The sequence below is a fragment of the Macaca mulatta genome, chromosome 9, assembly GCF_049350105.2.
Source record: "Macaca mulatta isolate MMU2019108-1 chromosome 9, T2T-MMU8v2.0, whole genome shotgun sequence".
In the NCBI taxonomy this organism is placed as follows: domain Eukaryota; kingdom Metazoa; phylum Chordata; class Mammalia; order Primates; family Cercopithecidae; genus Macaca; species Macaca mulatta.
The window spans coordinates 6,473,176-6,491,491 of NC_133414.1; the positions used below are offsets into that span (position 1 = coordinate 6,473,176).

General features: G+C 38.7%; 1 pseudogene across 1 annotated transcript; it reads right to left on the minus strand.

Annotated features, from left to right (window-relative positions):
- Positions 1-2,524: 2,524 nt before the first annotated feature.
- Positions 2,525-14,947, minus strand: LOC100430336 (aldo-keto reductase family 1 member C15-like; annotated as a pseudogene). Its single transcript, XR_013398510.1, has 9 exons — positions 14,727-14,947; positions 12,803-12,970; positions 11,032-11,148; positions 10,293-10,369; positions 8,603-8,681; positions 8,402-8,511; positions 7,578-7,743; positions 6,935-7,017; positions 2,525-2,787 (listed from the first exon to the last, which is right to left on the minus strand). The product of XR_013398510.1 is annotated as an aldo-keto reductase family 1 member C15-like (transcript).
- Between the last annotated feature and the right edge of the window lie 3,369 nt (positions 14,948-18,316).

Sequence of the window (18,316 nt, forward strand, 5' to 3'; positions counted from 1 at the left end):
CTTGTAGAATAGTTGGAAGTCAGGTAGCGTGATGCCTCCAGCTTTGTTCTTTTGACTTAGGATTGTCTTGGCAATGCGGGCTCTTTTTTGGTTCCATATGAACTTTAAAGCAGTTTTTTCCAATTCTGTGAAGAAACTCATTGGTAGCTTGATGGGGATGGCATTGAATCTATAAATTACCTTGGGCAGTATGGCCATTTTCATGATATTGATTCTTCCTATCCATGAGCGTGGTATGTTCTTCCATTTGTTTGTGTCTTCTTTTATTTCACTGAGCAGTGGTTTGTAGTTCTCCTTGGAGAGGTCCTTTACATCCCTTGTAAGTTGGATTCCTAGGTATTTTACTCTCTTTGAAGCAATTGTGAATGGAAGTTCATTCATGATTTGGCTCTCTGTTTGTCTATTACTGGTGTATAAGAATGCTTGTGATTTTTGCACATTAATTTTGTATCTTGAGACTTTGCTGAAGTTGCTTATCAGCTTAAGGAGATTTTGGGCTGAGACAGTGGGGTTTTCTAAATATACAATCATGTCATCTGCAAACAGGGACAATTTGACTTCTTCTTTTCCTAACTGAATACCCTTTATTTCTTTCTCTTGCCTGATTGCCCTAGCCAGAACTTCCAACACTATGTTGAATAGGCGTGGTGAGAGAGGGCATCCCTGTCTTGTGCCAGTTTTGGCTTCTAATTTGATTCATTTATGGTTGGATAACATACTCTGTATAATTTCAATTAATTTCTATTTGTTAGATTTTTATAATTTTGGTTGTTTTCTACATGTTGTGGTTTGTTTTATGGCCAGAATATGGTCTGCTTCATCATGCTCTTTGGGAATTTGAAAAGAATCTGTTTTGTGCTATTGTTAGGTAGAATGTTCTATATATCCCAGTTAGATCCTGTTGGATGTAATTTGATTAATACATAGCATTTTTTGGTGTATCTCTTTGTGTAGCATTGGTTGCTGTTGGTATTACATTACATATACACAACTATCACAGTGTACTCATGTCATTATCACTTTGAAAGGAGTACAAAATCCTTACTTCCCTTCATGTTCCTTTACCCTCCCCCATTTATAATATAATTTCGTTACATATTTCTACCACATCCATTTAAAACCATATAAGAAATTTAGTTTTTGTTTCAATTGCCAAACATCATTTAGAAAACTCAAGAGGGCAAGAACAATCTACTGCATTTACCCATATTTTTGCTTGCATATTTGTTCTTTTTTTCTTCCTGATGTCACAAGGTTCTATTTTTTTTTCCATTTTCTTTCTGTTTAGAGAACTTATTTTAGCCATTATTTTAGGTTAGGTCTTCGAGAAAGAAATCTTTTATTTTACCTTCATCTGCAAATACCTTCATATCTCTTTTATTTTGAAAAGTATTTTTGCTGGATACAAGATTCTGGATTGAAAATTATTTTCTTTCAGCATTTGAAAATTACTGTCACTTGCCTCCATGGTTGTTTGATGAGACATTCACAATTATATGAATTATTTTTTCTATAGGTTAGTTGACATTTTTCTCTTGCTTTTTCACAAGCTTTTCTTTTCTTTTAGTTTTCATACATTTAATTATGATATGTCTTGGTGTGTATTTCTTTTGGTTTATATTGTTTGAAGATCGCTTATCTTCTTGACTCTATAGGTTTATGTGTATTTCTAAATTTGAAAAGCTTTCAGCAATTAAAGTAGCCATTATTTCTCTAAGCACTTTTCCAGCCCACCCTTTGCTTCCTTTCCTTTCAGGATTTTGATGGCATGAACGTTAAGTCTTTTGTTAGAGTTCCACAGGTTCTTGAAGCTCTGTTCCTTTTCTTCTTCTGTCTGTTTTCTCCCTGTTGCTCCTATTGGATGATTTATATTACTTTATCTTCCAGATCAATAATTATCTCCTCTGTTTCTTATGTTATGCTATTGATTCCATTGATTAAAATTTTAATTTTGTGTATTGTATTTTTCAGTTCTAAAATTTCCAAATTTGGTTATTCATTTATCTTCTATTTATTTTCTAAAACTTTCTAATTTTTTTAAAACTTTTTTATTTTTTCATTTGTTGCAAGTGTGTTTATAATTGTTTGTTGAAACATTTTTACAATGGTTGCTTTAAAATCTTGGTCAGATAATTGTAACATCTTGAACATCTGGGTATACCATCTGTTGCTTATCCTTATTTATTCAACTTGAGACCATCCTTGTTCTTGGTATAAGTAACTTTTAAAATTAAAACTTGGACATTTTGGATATTATATATTAAGTTTTACATTCATTTATAATATCTAATGTAATTGTATAGTGTGGATAATTCACAGAAAAGAAAAAATGCTCAAGAACCACAAACAAGTGAAAAAAGTAGATTTTGCAAATTTGAAGGTATACCAAATTATTAGCATTTTTTGAGAGATTCACATCCCCTGTGATCACCCCTTCCAGGGATGTCAGCATTTTAGCCTTAGTGAGATGGGAAAGAAACAAAAAAGCAAATGCCAAAGCTGCAGCAAGTTAGGTTATTTCAAATACATCTTTATTTTGGCAGTTGTGGTGGTGGGGTGAGGTGGGGGTAGGAATCAAGAGAAAACTAGGTTTAGATACTTTTATTTTCTGATCCAGAGTCTTAGGCTTATAACTGAGCAGGCTAATCAATCTGGAATAAACTAGAAAACTTCCCATCCGTGAGATATTCTCTATTCATCTCAACCCAAATCAATAAACTCTGGAACAACCACAGACTCTTTTCTTAATATTCATCAAGAAATGGATAATCTGGGTGATGAGAAAAGCTAAAAGGTAAAGAGAAAATCTTAGTCAATTCATTGTTTCTGGGCTGGTAAGACAAATTTCTGTTAAACTGTGTGAGCCTACAGTTAACACAGTTTTCTTTGTGAGTTAAGTACAAACCCAAGTAGTTTTATGATAATAACATACTATTACATGATACTATCATGAATACATTGTGGAAAATAAATATACCTCCACACATGGGCACACATTCACAAATATACCAATGCATTCCATTTTTGCAATATGTCATTCTACAGCTTGAGAAGATAAACTGTTTGCGTTTATATTTTGAACCTCTAGGAGGGCAGAAACAAATTCTGTCTTTTTTAAAACAATGCTTAGTCTGATTTAATATATAAAGCTAATAAATATTTTAAGGTGATAATGAGGAAGGTGATACAATTATTACTGTTCAATGTATGTCAAACATTCAGAAATGATTTATCTATGACTTTTCTTGGGAGAAAATTTTATATTATACCTAGAGATAGATACAGTGGTTAGAAGATGAAGTCACTTCAATGGGGTACTTCCATTTTAGCAAGGGGGATAAAACTCTTTCTATATATGAAGTAATAATTTTTGACATAGAAAATACCAAGTCATTGAATGTTATTGTTGATTAATATTACTGATATTTATTGTTAGGGGTACCTGCCTGCATCTCCACTCTCTGTTATCCTTACCCTCTTTATCATTTTATGATGTTATTTATTCAACCAATATGTATTGGGTACCCAGGGAGAGAGTAGTTTAAGAACATAAACAAAACAAAAACCCTGCCCTTGGAATCTAACACTCTAATGTGGTAAAGATAAAATAAACTGAATAAACTAGTAAAATACATGATATGTAAATTAGGGATATGTGTCAAGGACAAAGATAAAGCAGAGTACAGAGAAAGACTCTTCTAGGACGAGTTGCATTTTTAGATAAGTGACAGAGAAGGCATCATCGAGTGATATATGAGTGAAGACCTGAAGGATGTAAAGGAGTGAGCAATCTAGGCAGGGGGAATGGCCAGTGGAAAGGCCCTAAGACAGGCCTGATATATGTCAGTGATATGGTTTGGCTGTGTCCCCGCCCAAATCTCATCTTGAATTATAACTCCCACAATTCCCATGTGCCATGGGAGGAACCCAGTGGGAGGTGATTGAATTATGAAGGTGGGTTTCTCCTGTTCCGGTTTTGTGATAGTGAATCAGTCTCACGAGATCTGATGGTTTTAACAACAGGAATTTCTCTACACAGGCTCTCTTTTCACCTGCTGCCATCCATGTAAGACATGACTTGTTTCTCCTTACCTTCTACCATGATAGTGAGGCTTCCCCAGACACTTGGAACTGTAAGTCTGTTAAACCTCTATTTCTTTTGTAAATTGCCTAGTCTTGAATATGTCTTTATCAGCAGTGTGAAAGTGGAAAAATACAGTCAGGAACAGCATGGAGGTCACTGGTGCTCCATTGGAGTCAAGAGTGGGAAGAAGAGCAGGACAGGGACACAGAGAGTTAAGGGAGGGAGTGCCTATTAGCCCTTGTAGGTCTGTGTAAGGAATTTGGTCTTAATTCTGAGTGAAATGGTAGGCTCCCAAATATTGAGGAGTTCCTGCATACACCCTTTTTAACCTGTTCACTGTGGCTACTATGCCTGGGGCTAAAGTATAGAAGAGGGAGGACTACCAGGAGCCAGTTACTTTATCAGAAAGACATTGGTATGAGCGTGGTGTGTGTGTGTGTGTGTGTGTGTGTACGCGCGTGTGCGTCTGTGTGTGTATCTGTGTGTGTCTGTGTGTATTGGGGAAGGGATTGCAGATACCATTATGAGCCCAATTACAGACATGATAATTTGGAGATGCATAGTAGATATCCAAGTAGAGGCGAGTAGACAGATATATAAACCTTGGTCCAGAGCCTTTAACTGAGTTGGATATGATTTGGGGAAGTCTATATTTACATGATGTTTGAAGCATGAGACTAGATGAAATCAACAATGATGTTAAAGTAGATAGAGAAAGGAGAAGAGGTCTAGGTTGAGCTCTAAGTCACTCCAAAACTGAGAGGTCAAGCTAATGAGGAGAAACCAGCAAAGAACATTAGAAGAAATGGCAAGGGTTGAGGGTATTTTCAAGAATGTTAGTATATTCTTTGACCCCCAGAATTTAAGCAGGCAAAGAAGGACAGAGGGCACATTAGAGGGTCAAGTAACAGTGAATTATAGGGCATGTGGTAATCAAAGGATTATTGAAGTCGGCCATGTAGAGAAGGAGCTGGACATGTAGGAGGTGATGACTATCCTATTTAATAGTGATGACTATTAAAACTGACATCCAGGCATGGTTGTAGTAACTGGTAATGGCAAGGTCTAGAATAAGACTATTAGGTTGACAGGCTGAGTTAGACTGAAGGATAAACACATTGGAAGAGGAAAGTCACAAAACAGAAAGATGAGACTATTACAAGGATTATGTCTGTAGTGTTGAAATCAAAAGAAATTATGACAGGTCTACTGTTGGAGGGAATGAAAACTAGGAACTAAAATCTTTGGTGGATGACAGAAGACCTGGGAATGCAGCCCTGATGACTGCAAAGGACAGGGGTAGTGCTGGGTTCATCTGATGACACAAAGTCCAGAGCTGAATGCTTTTAGAAAGAGAATTCCTACTCAATATTCAGGCCTAGCACTACTAAGGTCTTGGGACGGATAACAGTCCCAACTGGAAAGGGCTGATGGGAATCAGTGCTACCAAGAGAAATAGGGTTTCAGCTGTTGGGAAAAGGTGAAAAGAACATGTAGAAAAGACAACAAAGATAAAACGGTTTTGCCAATGGTTGAGGAGGAGTTTCAGAAAGCACAGTGAAAAAAATGTTGTGGTGGTGTACACAGAGCTATTTAGGAACCAGGAATTTTAGGCTCCTGTAGTGACTGAACTAATAGTAACAAAGACCATGATAGCCTCAAGGGAGTTAAGGGGCTAGTGAACAGAGGAGGATGGGAGTCTGTCCAGGAGCTACTGGATTCCTTGCTCTTCCCGTGTTTGGAGATGTTTACATACATAAATGTACTAAATGTCACTGAACAGAAGAAAAAATAACTTACAGATTTTTCTCTACAGCCTTCTGAGGATCATAGAATCCAAAAGTTTGAAGGGTCATTAAAAGTCTATCTTTGGAAAGAACTTTTTTCCTACCATTGGATTTTCATTATCACCTCCATTTGCTTGATACTCAGCCTCTTCCCTTTTTTCTTCCTGACTTTCCAAACCTGCTTACTCTTTACTATTGAGAACCCCCCAGACCTGAGCGAAGTTCTGAACATTGTTCAGAAACCACAGCTGAAGATCCACCCCTGTGGCCAGCCTTGCAAGAGAGTCAATTCGGGTTCAAAACCTGAATCAGAGGGGGTGGGCTTTGTTATGGAAATTAGGGAAACATGAGAAATGTTGAAATTTAGAATCAACATGAGAAATGTTGAAATATAGAATCAACAGGACTAGGTGGTTATTTAGATGTAGGGGGTGGTATTTGTGCCATAATGGTGATATTTGTAGTATTATCATGAAGAGTACATATAGAGAAAACATTGAAGGCTTTAATTTTAAGTGTATTAAGTTTGAATTTTGGGAATAAATAGAACTATCTCTAGGGAATTTTAATTTAAAAGAAAATGTTAATTGTAGCATTACCATGAAGAGTATATATAGAGAAAACATTGAAGGCTTTAATTTTAAGTATATTAAGTCTGAACTGTAGGAATAAATAGAACTATCTCTAGAGAATTTTAATTTTAAAGAAAATCAGTGGGCTACAGGAGACCAGGAAAAATGTCTGGGTTAGAGATAGAAACCATGGAATTATTAGCATGCAGATTGGAGGGAAGCCTAGTGATGAGGGACACATGGAGGCAGCCTGGAGCCAGGAGAGCCCAGTCTTTAACAGGGAGCTTCAGTCTGTATTGAATTCTGCTCACACTCTTGTCTGGGCAGAGCCCTGAGCCTTGGAGAAATAAAAATCTCTGATCTGAAGTCTGAAGAAAAAATGCTTTCCAACAACTTTCCTAAGCAACAGACCCTGCCTTCTGTGGACTGAAATCAGTTGAATTCCCCCACTGTCCTCCTGCCTAGTGTCAACAATGAAACAAGCTACTTACATAGACATTTCCAAATAGCATATATTCTTGTTCAAGCCGTCTATTGTTTTCATGTCCTCTGGTGTCAGCTGGAAGTCAAAAACCTGTCAGAAATGTGAGAAGATCAGTTTTAATATCCTTGAGGCAATTGCTGTTCCTTTTCTCCCCTCTCCAAAACACACAAATCCATGTAGGACTTCGTGTAGGTTTTATGAGTGAGTTGTCATGGACCAAGGATTCATTCAGTGGCATGTCATGGGAATTTGTCCATTTATAAAGTTGAGATTGTCATCGCTAATCTTCCCTCAGAGACTTTTATTGGGGAGCCGTCATTATAGCAAAGAAATCCTAGAGAATTTTAAGCCCAAACCTCACATGATCTAATTCCTTCATTTGACAGCTATAGAAATCAAGGGATGACTTACTCAGCACCATACTGTAGGAGAAAAACCAGGATTAGGACCCTCTCCTGACCTCTGCTCTTTCCAACCATCACACTCTCCGTTGCAGCACTGGGAGACAAAGCCATTAAATATGGTGCTTATATGCATAGAGTGTAAAAGGAGATAAACTGCCCAAATATACCTTGAGAGCTTTGCAAAAGATACCATGGGGAAATGATGTGTCTCTGTCAATCTCCTGCTGCCACCACCCTGCCCTGTACCTGGAAGTTTTATTTGATTCTCTTCTCATTGAAGCTCTTCGCCAGGACCACCACCCCCCACTGCAGCTGGTAGCGCAAGGCAACCTGGCCTGGAGTTCGCCTGTGCTTTTCAGCAATGGCATTGAGTATTGGATCCTCCAGGAGAACTGGGTTGCCTTTTTTCACCCTGAAAGGAGAGGCAGAGATGCTGCAAGTCTGAGGCTGAATATCCATTTTACTTGGGAGCTGCTTATTCTGGTCAGGGATGCTAATCCTCTAGAACTTTCCTCATGACCTTCTGGCTGTCTTAATATGTTTTGCTTCTTTTGTTATATCCAAAGAAGAAGAACAAAGGAATGGAAGGTGGCAGTTCTATTCAGCTCTTATAATGTAGGTCTGGGTTAGGTAAAAGGTTTACAAGTGAATTTACTCCTGCTATCTATTTTTAATTTCCCCAGATAATTGAGAGATTACTTCAGAAGGTATAGTATCTGTGATTAAAATAACTTTACGGGCCAGGCAAGGTGGCTTACACCTCTAATCCCAGCACTTTGGGAGGCCAAGGTAGGAGGATCACTTGAGCCCAGGAATTCAAGACTAGCCTGGGTAACACAGTGAGACCCTGTCCCTACAAAAATAAAAATAAACAATTAGCCAGGTATGGTGGTGCACTCCTGTAGTCCCAGCTACTCAGGAGGTCTAGGAGGGAAGATCCTGACTTGATCCTGGAAGGTCAAGCCTGCAACAAGCTGTGATTGTGCCCCTGCACTCCAGCCTGGATGACAGAGTGAGACCCCCATCTAAAAAAAATAAATAAAACAAAATGACTTTATGAAGATTATTACCATTCCTTGTCTGAGTCAGACCCCAAGGCAGAATATGCAGTCATGACAATGTCCTTGGACTTGCAGAACTCCAGGAGTTTGCTGTGGTTGAGGTAAGGGTGACATTCCACCTGCAGAATGCCCAGCAAGAGAATTAGGTTACAGAACCACCACCACCAAGTTTACCAGGGACATGCAGCGCCACATTGCATGGTATCAAACATCTTTTAGAATACCAGCAACACAGGCCAAGCCATGATTGTCATCCACAGCTGTACCCATGAGGCTCCCATGGGCTTTACTTTGGGATGACAGCCCATAGAGGGCATAGCAGTATTGATTAAATAATTAACTCAGTGCTCTTAGATGGCAGGTTGTATACAAGACCAAAAGAGAATTTCAGTCTCCCAGACTGAAAACCATGGTGACGTCTTTGGTTCTTGTTCATTTATTGTTTATGTATAACGAGCAGCAATTTCTGCCTTTCTTGGTTCTTTAATCTCAGTATTCCTTATTTTTAAGGAATATTCCCATTTTCTTCATTGCTGCGACTCCTGATATCCAATAAATTGTCCCTCAACATTTTTTTGAGACTCTGTCTCAAAAAAAAAAATGTGAGTGAGTGGCCAGGACAGAGTTAAAGGAACCAGCATGGTCTTTAGTGAATACCTAGAAAAGTTTGATGGAGCAATGGCAAAACAAGTACCAACAAGTGCCAAGAGAACAGGAAGTGTAGCAGGTGTGGCTCGAGAGGCAGGCCTTCCACCTACAGGCCCACCAGCTTCTGCTTTCTGACCTAATTCCCTGCACTGTCCACTCACTCACCATGTCCAATCTCACATGTCCACTTGCTGTTCTTGGACACGCTAGTGTCTCTCCCCTCTTAAAAACATTGCCGTGACCCAGTGCGATGGTTTACTCCTGTAATCCTAGCACTTTGGGAGGCTGAGGTGTGTGGATCACCTGAGGTCAGAGGTTCTGGACCAGCCTGGCCAACATGGTGAAACCCCGTCTCTACCAAAAATACAAAAATTAGCTGAGCATGGTAACAAGTGCCTGTAACCCCAGCTACTCAGGAGGCTGAGGGCAGGAGAATCGCGTGAACCCAGGAGGCAGACCTTGTGGTGAGCCAAGATCACACTATTGCACTCCAGCCCGGGTGACAGAGCAAGACTCCGTCTAAAGAAACAAAAACAAAAGAAAAACTTTGCCTTGTCTTTCTTTCTGCCTGCATCACTCTTTCCCCAGACACCCACACAATCAATTCCTGCATCTACTGCAATTCTTTGCTCAAATGTCCACTTTTTTTTTTTGGTGACAAAGTCTCACTCTGTCACCAGGCTGGAGTGCAGTGGCACCATCTCTGCTCACTGCACCCTCCACCTCCTGGGTTCAAGCAATTCTCGTGCCTCAGCGTCCTGATTATAAGCATGTGCCACCACACCCAGCTAATTTTTGTGTTTTTAGTACAGACAGGGTTTCACCACATTGGCCAGGATGGTCTCGATCTCCTGACGTCGTGATTCACCCACCTCTGCTTTCAAAGAGGCCTACCCTGCCACTCTGTTTTTCATTGATAGTCTGTGCCCCAAACCAACTCCAGTGCTCAGCTTTATTTCTCACCCCCACCTACCACACCACCTACCCATGCCTGGGCCAACACCCTGATTCTGTTCACTGATGTTGCCTGGGTAAGAAGAATAGAACTTGATACACCCTAGGCACTCAATACATACTTGCTGGATGATTAAGTGGATGAAATGTGAAAACAGAGGCAGAGAGACATTCGGGGACTCTCCCCAGTCTGAACAGTGGGCAGAATTAGACCAGGTCCAGTTTCCTGAATTCCTTGTCCATTTTTCCTCTCTCTCCCAAGGTGCAGAGATGTTGGGCTCACTGGAGCTGCACTCACCTCCCATGTGCTGCAGGATCCACTGTGTCAAAAACGATCTTTCTCTGTGCATCCATCGGCAAAATCTCCTCCCCAGGCTGGAACATGAAAAGAAAGAGAGTTTGCACAAAGCTCTGTCTGGCCTCAGCCAAGCTTGGGGCCCATAAACCTTGAGACTGATAGAACCATCTGTCCTTATTCTTGAACAGATTTGTAAAATTAGGCTAATGGCTAGGGAAGTACATGCAGGAAATATGCGTTCTAGAAATGCTTTCGAACGTTACAGATTCAATAAATATTGACTGTGTCAAGGCTAAGCTGAAGCACTTGGATCCCCTCCCAGGCAGACTCTGGGGTGTTATGGTGCCTAGCAGGCCCCCTGGTCCTGGACCCTTGCGAAGAGCTGTCTCCTTGCCAGTGACTTGTCAGCATTCAAAGCTGAGTCTCGTCCTCACCGAACTTCCTGTTCCTAAACTGAACTCCACTGTCGGCGACATGGGTTTGAGACTCCAGGGGATAAGAACTTGAAAATGTCAGCAGTACATCCACAACACTGAGGCAAAGCCGTGGATACCAGTGAACTCCTGTCACTCTGGGGCTAGAGTTGTGAACTGACTTTGGAACAGTTTCAGAAAAATAAAAAGCACAAGGGAGAATCTTCAAGTATTATTTATCTTCTCATCCTCACAAACTAATTCCCCTCTTGCATTCAGTTACTAATATTTATGTTGATCACCAAATTAAAACAACTTGTGCTAACCCGCAAAGGTACTGGGAAATGAAGAAGGTAAAGATGCATGTAGCTCAGCTGAAGTTTCTTCAGTGACATTTCAAGGCCTCTTTGGACCAATTCTGTGTGGGAAAAGGTGCCCCACACCTACAATGGTTGAAAGAGAAGTTGTGTGAGATTATTTCTTCAAAAGTCTTCGAGAGAGCTTAGTGAAATGGCAAATAAACATCAGCAGCCAAGCCATCTTAGAGAAGTGACAAGTTACTCCCAGTGAATGTGTAAGTTCTTAATTATCATAGCAGATTTTCATATGGAATAAAGCCAATAAATGTAGGAAAAAAATATGGGTTTCAGCAGAGATTCTCAAACTTTAGAAGGTAAAAGAATAATCTGATTTGCTTGTACAAAACACATTCCTGGGTTCTACTCCAAACGTAATAAATCACAACATCTGGAGAGTGGACTGGGAAAATGCCTGCCAGACAATAGCCTGAACTGATGGTGATTCAGTAGGCCCTGGCTTGACTGTATTAAATGGTTAGGTTTCCCAAAGAAAGTTAGGCCCATAGGAGAAATCTTTTTTGGGTGCTTCAGTTACCTCATTCTAAGAGGCAGTCATCTAGGGGAAGAAATCATCAAAATGACTAAAACTAAGGAAACCAACGTTTCGTACAATGTTTTATATGAAGGGTCACACATTTAGTACGAAAGGAGAATTAAAAGATGGGACTGAGAAGGCTGGTGCCATAGCTACTGCACAGCTAAAGGCAGTCATATGTCACATGCTGGGCTGGAAGGAAGAAACTTTTTTTTTTAAATCAACTTGCATGGGATTCACTTGCACGGGCCTAAGTGCTATCTCTGTGGACTACTTCCCCTCACGTTTAAATGGTTTTTGTTTTTTGTTTTTTCTAGCAGTAGTCAGGTCAGTGAATACTAGGGTTAAAATTGCTTTGGAGTTCCTTTCCCTATCTGACTTAAATACATAAGTTATTTTATTTGTTTTGGATATAATGCCAGTGAATATGAAGAATATTATTAATAGAAGAAAATGGCTCAAGGGTTTAAAAAGTACATAAGTACATTTATAAACATTAGCTTAATCTTCAGAGAAATAAACAGTAAACATTTACTGACCACAAAATGGGTGGGGATGTCAGGAGGAAGGCTCAGAGAGGTTAAAAAACTTTTTTTGTTAAGAAATTTCACCAAGTCAAATGGAATATTCAAGAACTAAAATTTGATCCTAGTTCATCTGTTTCCAAAGCCTATGCTTTCTGACTAAATCACATTACTTCATACTTTTAGCTAAGAAAGATTAAGTCACTTTGTCAAAACTTGACTATCGTAGAGTAGGAAAAGTCAAATCATTTCTGAGTTAAAACATATGATAATAATAACAGCATTTTTGAGCATCTGAAATGTTATCAAATACTTTTCAGCAAGATTTACATGTGTTTTTAAAAGTGTAACACTCATGAAAATCCTGTGACATAAATAATACTGTCTCTGTTTTACAACTTGGGAAACTGAAGGATAGTATTTTAGTAGTTTGTCGAAGGTCGCACATATTCATTTATTTTTACACTTGCTATAGACTAGGGAAGGTCACACATTTAATAAGTGGCAGAGCCTGGATTCAAATATAAAAGTCTCATTACAGAATTCACATTCCTAACCAGACTTCTCATGACGCAAGGTCTGAGTAGATGAAGATTAAACCAATGAAGAGAAATTTGCCAAGGAGCTCTACAGCTAAGAGTGAGCTCTCCACAGAAACAGATGCATTGGTACACAGCACCTTTGTGGTATAGAATATATCTTTTCTCTTCACAGTGCCGTTGGCAATCTTCTTTTGGATGGCCTGCCCGATGGCTTCTTCATTCAGGTACGAATAAGCTGAGTCAATATGGTGGTAGCCTACATCAATTGCTACCTGGACGGCCTCTTCTACATTACTCATAGTAACCTGGAAGAGCATAAAGAGATAAAGATTTGTTTGACTCAGGAACAGATGATCAATTCTCTTAGCAGAGATATTCAAAAGAACCTTTTTTCCCCCTACTAAGGGCTAAGAGCTAGAGGTGGCAAAGCTAAATGTTGAGTAAAAATCAATAGTAAGTGTTTAGCAACTAGCTCTGAGGAAGTCCTGGTTTGTAGTATTTGCCAATTTCTATAGTGTAAATACTCCCACTATGGATGAGTTCAAGCTTGCTAAATTGGGCAAGGATGCTCACAATACACTCTTTTGAGTCCTTATGAGCACATCACAGTCTTTAAATCTCTATGTATTTATAGTATGTTTATGATCTATAGATTTGCACAATCTATAGATTTACATTCCTAACTTAATTTGCTCTATAAGAGGTTATAAAATTGGTTTTGATCCAATAATTTAGTTCTAATAGTTGTCTATCCACATAAAGATATAACTTTAGACACAATAAATTATTAATTTACCTATCTAAACTTGGAAAAACAGAACATTTGAGGAAGAATAAAAATAGGAATAGTTTTAAAACATTATTTTAAAAGAAATAGCTTTTAAAAGAAAAAAGCTATTTTCTTTTAAAATATTTTAAAATAAATTATTTTTAAAATAAAAAATTATTGTAAAAGAAAAACTGATTTTTCACTTAAAAAACCCTCGTAATTAATTCTTCTTTTGGTTGCTTTGCTGGTTCTTAGGCAACACTTTCTCCTTCACATCTTTCTTATATTTTTTTTAATCTCCTGGCCCACCAGCCTGGACTCTTGAAGTCATCCATAATTTTTCCATTTATATTAGCACCTCTACACTTCACTCAGTAATTATAATGCCTTTTGGGTATATTTGTTTCACTTCCAACTACGGTTGAGTCAACTGAGTCCGTGAAGATAAACTATCCCCAGGTTAAAGAGCCAAGGCATGGCAAAAGCAATACTGCATGAGAGTCTTCTTTGCAGTCCTCAGTGGTACACACCATGTTTCTCTCGTGTTGGGAAACAATCCTGCAACTTTTATAACATTCTTCAGCAAGAACTACTGATATGTGCCCTTGTAAGTTTGGAGTATTTGATCCAGAAACATGGCATGGAGCCAAAGACGAGATTTTTCCAAGTACCATGTAACTCTTTCATGGCACCATCTTACCAACCTGGTCTCTCAGAGACCATGGCCACCTCAGACCACACAGCTCGCTCTAAGCCTGTCTCTCTTTCCCCAAGTTCCTTTGCTACAGAACTTTCTCTAGATACTCTTATTAGTGGTGAACAGGGAGGACTTGGGTACTAAAAATTATAGCACAACTTTAAAGTTTGCTGTGAAGTTTCTGGCACAGCATGGTAATCATGTCAACAGGGTTTTATTTCCTCTAATATACTGTGAAAATGGCTACAACTGTACAACAAGAGAGAGTAACAGCAACCAACTTACCCACCTCTGAATTCTGAGCAATCGCATGCACACTTCCATCTATCTTGATGGAGTGCCACTCCAAGCACGGTTTTGCACAAGCAGCATCAAAATCATTTGGGAGCTTATTATAAATTATAAATGTGAATTTTAGAGCCTCATCCAAGATCTACTCAATCAGAACCTTCAGGGATAGGGCCTCCAAATGTGCATTTTTAACAAGATCCTCAAATGTTTATATCTCTACTAAAATGTGAAAAGCCCTTACTTAATGCACAAAGTAACCTAACTTGGTGAGAAGTATCCTACAAATGAGAAAAGTGAGGCCCACCTGAATTTCCCAGACTCACGTAGTGACTAATTCTGGTCAGGAACCACCTGCTGCTCCTCCTTCCCCAATGCCATTATGGTTACCTTCCTAGCAGCAGAGGTGCCAAACCCCAGAACGGGCATGAGTTTCCATCATTCAGTTTTACAGAAAGGAGTCTGTTAAAACTCATCTTCTTTTACTTTTCCTGTGAAGCAGAGGTTTTTTTCCTTTATTAGGATAAATCTGTAGAGAAAAGAAAATACAATGACTATTTTTATAACAAGTCAGAGTCTCACCCTGTCACGTGACCTCTATATTGATCTTGTATCTTGTATCTGTATTGATCTTGTATCCCACAACTTGACTGAACTTGTTTATCACCTCAAATAGTATTCTAGTAGATTCCTTAATATTTTCTTTTTTCTTTTTTATTAGAATAGAAATGGGGCCTCACTATGTTGACAAGGCTGGTCTCAAACACTTGGTTTCAAGCAGTCCTCCTACCTCAGCCTCCCAAAATGTTGAGATCACAGATGTGAGCCACTGCACCTAGCCCGTAAGATTTTCTTCAAGCATGCTGATGAAATCTGCAGGTAGAAATAGTTTTACTTCTTTTTTATAATGGCTTGACTGGTGTCCTTCTAAAATTCATGTTTACCCAGAACTTCAGAATATGACCTTTTATGGAAATGAAGTTTTTACAGATATAATTAGTTAATATGAGGTCATACTGGATTAAGGTGGGTTCTAAAGTCAATGACCAAAGTCTTTAGAATGAGAAGAGAGAATACAAATACACATAGAAAAGAAGGCCACATAACTATGAAGTCAGAGACTGAAGTGATTCAACTATAAGCCAAGGCATGCCAACTACTACTGGGAGCCACCAAAAGCTAGTCAAAGGCAAGGGAAGCGTCTTCCTGAGAGCTTTCAGGGGGAGTGTGGCCCTCTAAACAACTAGATGTTTGACTCAAGTCTCCAGAGCTGGAAGAGAATACAATCCTCTTTTATTGTTCTAAACCATCCAATTTGTGAATAATAGGTTATGGCAGCTCAACCTAAAACATTTTCCAATCTAGATATTTTTCTTCCCTTGCCTAATTTTCCTAGCTGGAACCTCCAGTACAATGTTTAATAGCAGTGGCAAGAATAGATATTCTTATGTTGTTCCTGATCTTAGCAGGAAAGCATTCAGTCTTTTACCAATAAGTATGAAGTGTGGGGGGTTTTTTTGTTTTTTGTTTTTTGTTTTTTTTTTAACAATTGCTCTTAATAAAATAAAATCTCTTTTATTCCTAGTTTTTTGAGTTTTTTTTTTTGAATCATGAAAGGATGTTGGAGTTTTTAAAATGCTTTTTCTGAATTTGTTGAGATGATCATGTAGTTTTATTCTTCATTCTATTAATACAATGTATTATATTGATTGATTTTTGGGTGTTCAAACAATATTGCATTCATGGAATAAGCTTCACGTGGTCATGGTATATAATGCTTTTATGTGCTATTGGGTTCAATTTGCTAGCATTTTATTTCTATTTTTATAGCTGTATTCATAAGGGATTTTGTTTTGTAATTTTTTTTCTTGTGATGTCTGTCTGGCTTTGATATCTGGTAATACTGGTCTGTAAAAGTGAGTCCTTAAAGGTGTTCTTTCCTCCTCTGTTTTTGGAAGAGTTTGAGAAAGGTTAGTGTTAATTTTTAAATGTTTGGTAGAACTGTGTGATGCCAACTGCATCTGGGCTTTTCTTTGTGAATTTATAAAAATATATATTAGTACTTAAATTGCTTTACTTGTTATAGGACTATTTATATTATCAATTTTTTCAGTTTTAGTATTTTATATTTTTCTAAGAATTTGTCATTTCATCTGAGTTATCTTTAAAAGGGATTGCAATGTCTCCTCTTTCATTTTTGATTTTAATAATTTGTATCTTTTCTATTTTTTGCTTGATCAGTCTAACTAAAGGCTTATTGTACCAGACAAATCTCTAAGTGACCTTGAATTGGCAGTAATACAAATAGTAAGTTTTATCTCAACACCAGTAGCTTAACAACAGCAGATACAAAGCAGGCAGGAAAGAAAATAAGGGATAAATAGTTGTAGAAGACTCTCATTAACTCTGTAGTTGCAGGTTAGCCATTTAAGCTCTGAATTTTTATTTTCAATTTGCCCATCAGTCTTAAAATATGCACAGGAATAGACCATAATATGTAATCAGCTGGATTCCTAGCAAACCAGGCATACCTCTGAACTTCTGCAGGTGTTCCTACCCTTTCTCTCTTTCCTGCTCTAATGATTCCTCAGTATCCAGCCTTTTTACAGAAACAGCACATCTGCTCTCCTTATCAGACTTTTAATACATTAGCTTCTGGCAATATGTGCTGAGGCCTTGTCTATGTTTTCCGAGCATCCTGGTACTCACGCGATGGCCCACAAAGCTTGAGCAGTTGGGCAGCTCCACCCCACATACATGTTGCTGGCCACCCCAGCATTCCCCCTGCAGACGCCCCTCCCTCACGCATCATTTGGTATCTAGGATCCTGTTCATGACTCCAGTTTTGATGAGAAAAACTCAAAATTGTATAGAAAAACCTTCCCCCAAACTGGGAGGGAGCTGAGAGGCCAAAGAGTGACTGTAACAAGTTCAGCTTGGTGAGTAGATGAGTTTATTAAGACTTTACATGGGGCACTCCTGGACAGCGGCAGAACAGCTCCAGAGATCTGCACCTCCTCCTGTCTCTAAGCTGCTTTTAAGCTAATTTTCTGGCACTTTGCCTGCTGTGTGCCTATGAAGAGGCTGTTTCTCTTGGTAGGTTCTCAGATCCTTTTGGGGATGTTTGATTTCTCAGCGACACCTGCTCCTCAGCTGGACACCATGGCCTTGGCTCACCACCTGGCCTTCAAGGTTTAAGCAGCAGACGTTCACCCTTAAGTAACCGGTGGGAGACCCATCTCTCTCTCTCTCTCTCTCTCTCACACACACACACACACACACACACACACACACACACACACAAGCATATGCATGCATTTGGTTTGCTGGAAGAACTGGGCCAGCTGTCTTGGCTGTCTGGAGAGGATATTCTAATATTGTGCACTCTGGATTTGTCTGATCGGTTCTTTTGTGGTGTTAGTTGGTTTCTGTATCTCTTTCTGTAAATAGATACTGGATTTAAAGACTTGATTCGATTCCACTTTTTAATTTTTTTAAAATTTCTGTGGGTACATAGTAGATATATATATTTATGTTGTACATGAGATGTTTTGATACAGGCATGCAATGTGTAATAATCACATCATGGAGAATGGAGTATCCATTCCCTCAAGCATTTATCATTTGTGTTACAAACAATCCAATTATGCTCTTTTAATTATTTAAAAATGTACAATGAAGTTATTATTGACTATAGTCACCCTGTTGTGCTATCAAATATTTAGGTGTTATTTATTCTTTCTACTTTTTTGTACCTATTAACTATCCCCACTTCCCTACCCCCACAAGCCACCTCCCCAGCTACACTTCCCAGACTCTGGTAACCATCCTTCCATTCTCTGTGTCCATGAGTTCAATTCTTTAGATTTTTAGATTCCAAAAATAAGTGAGAATATG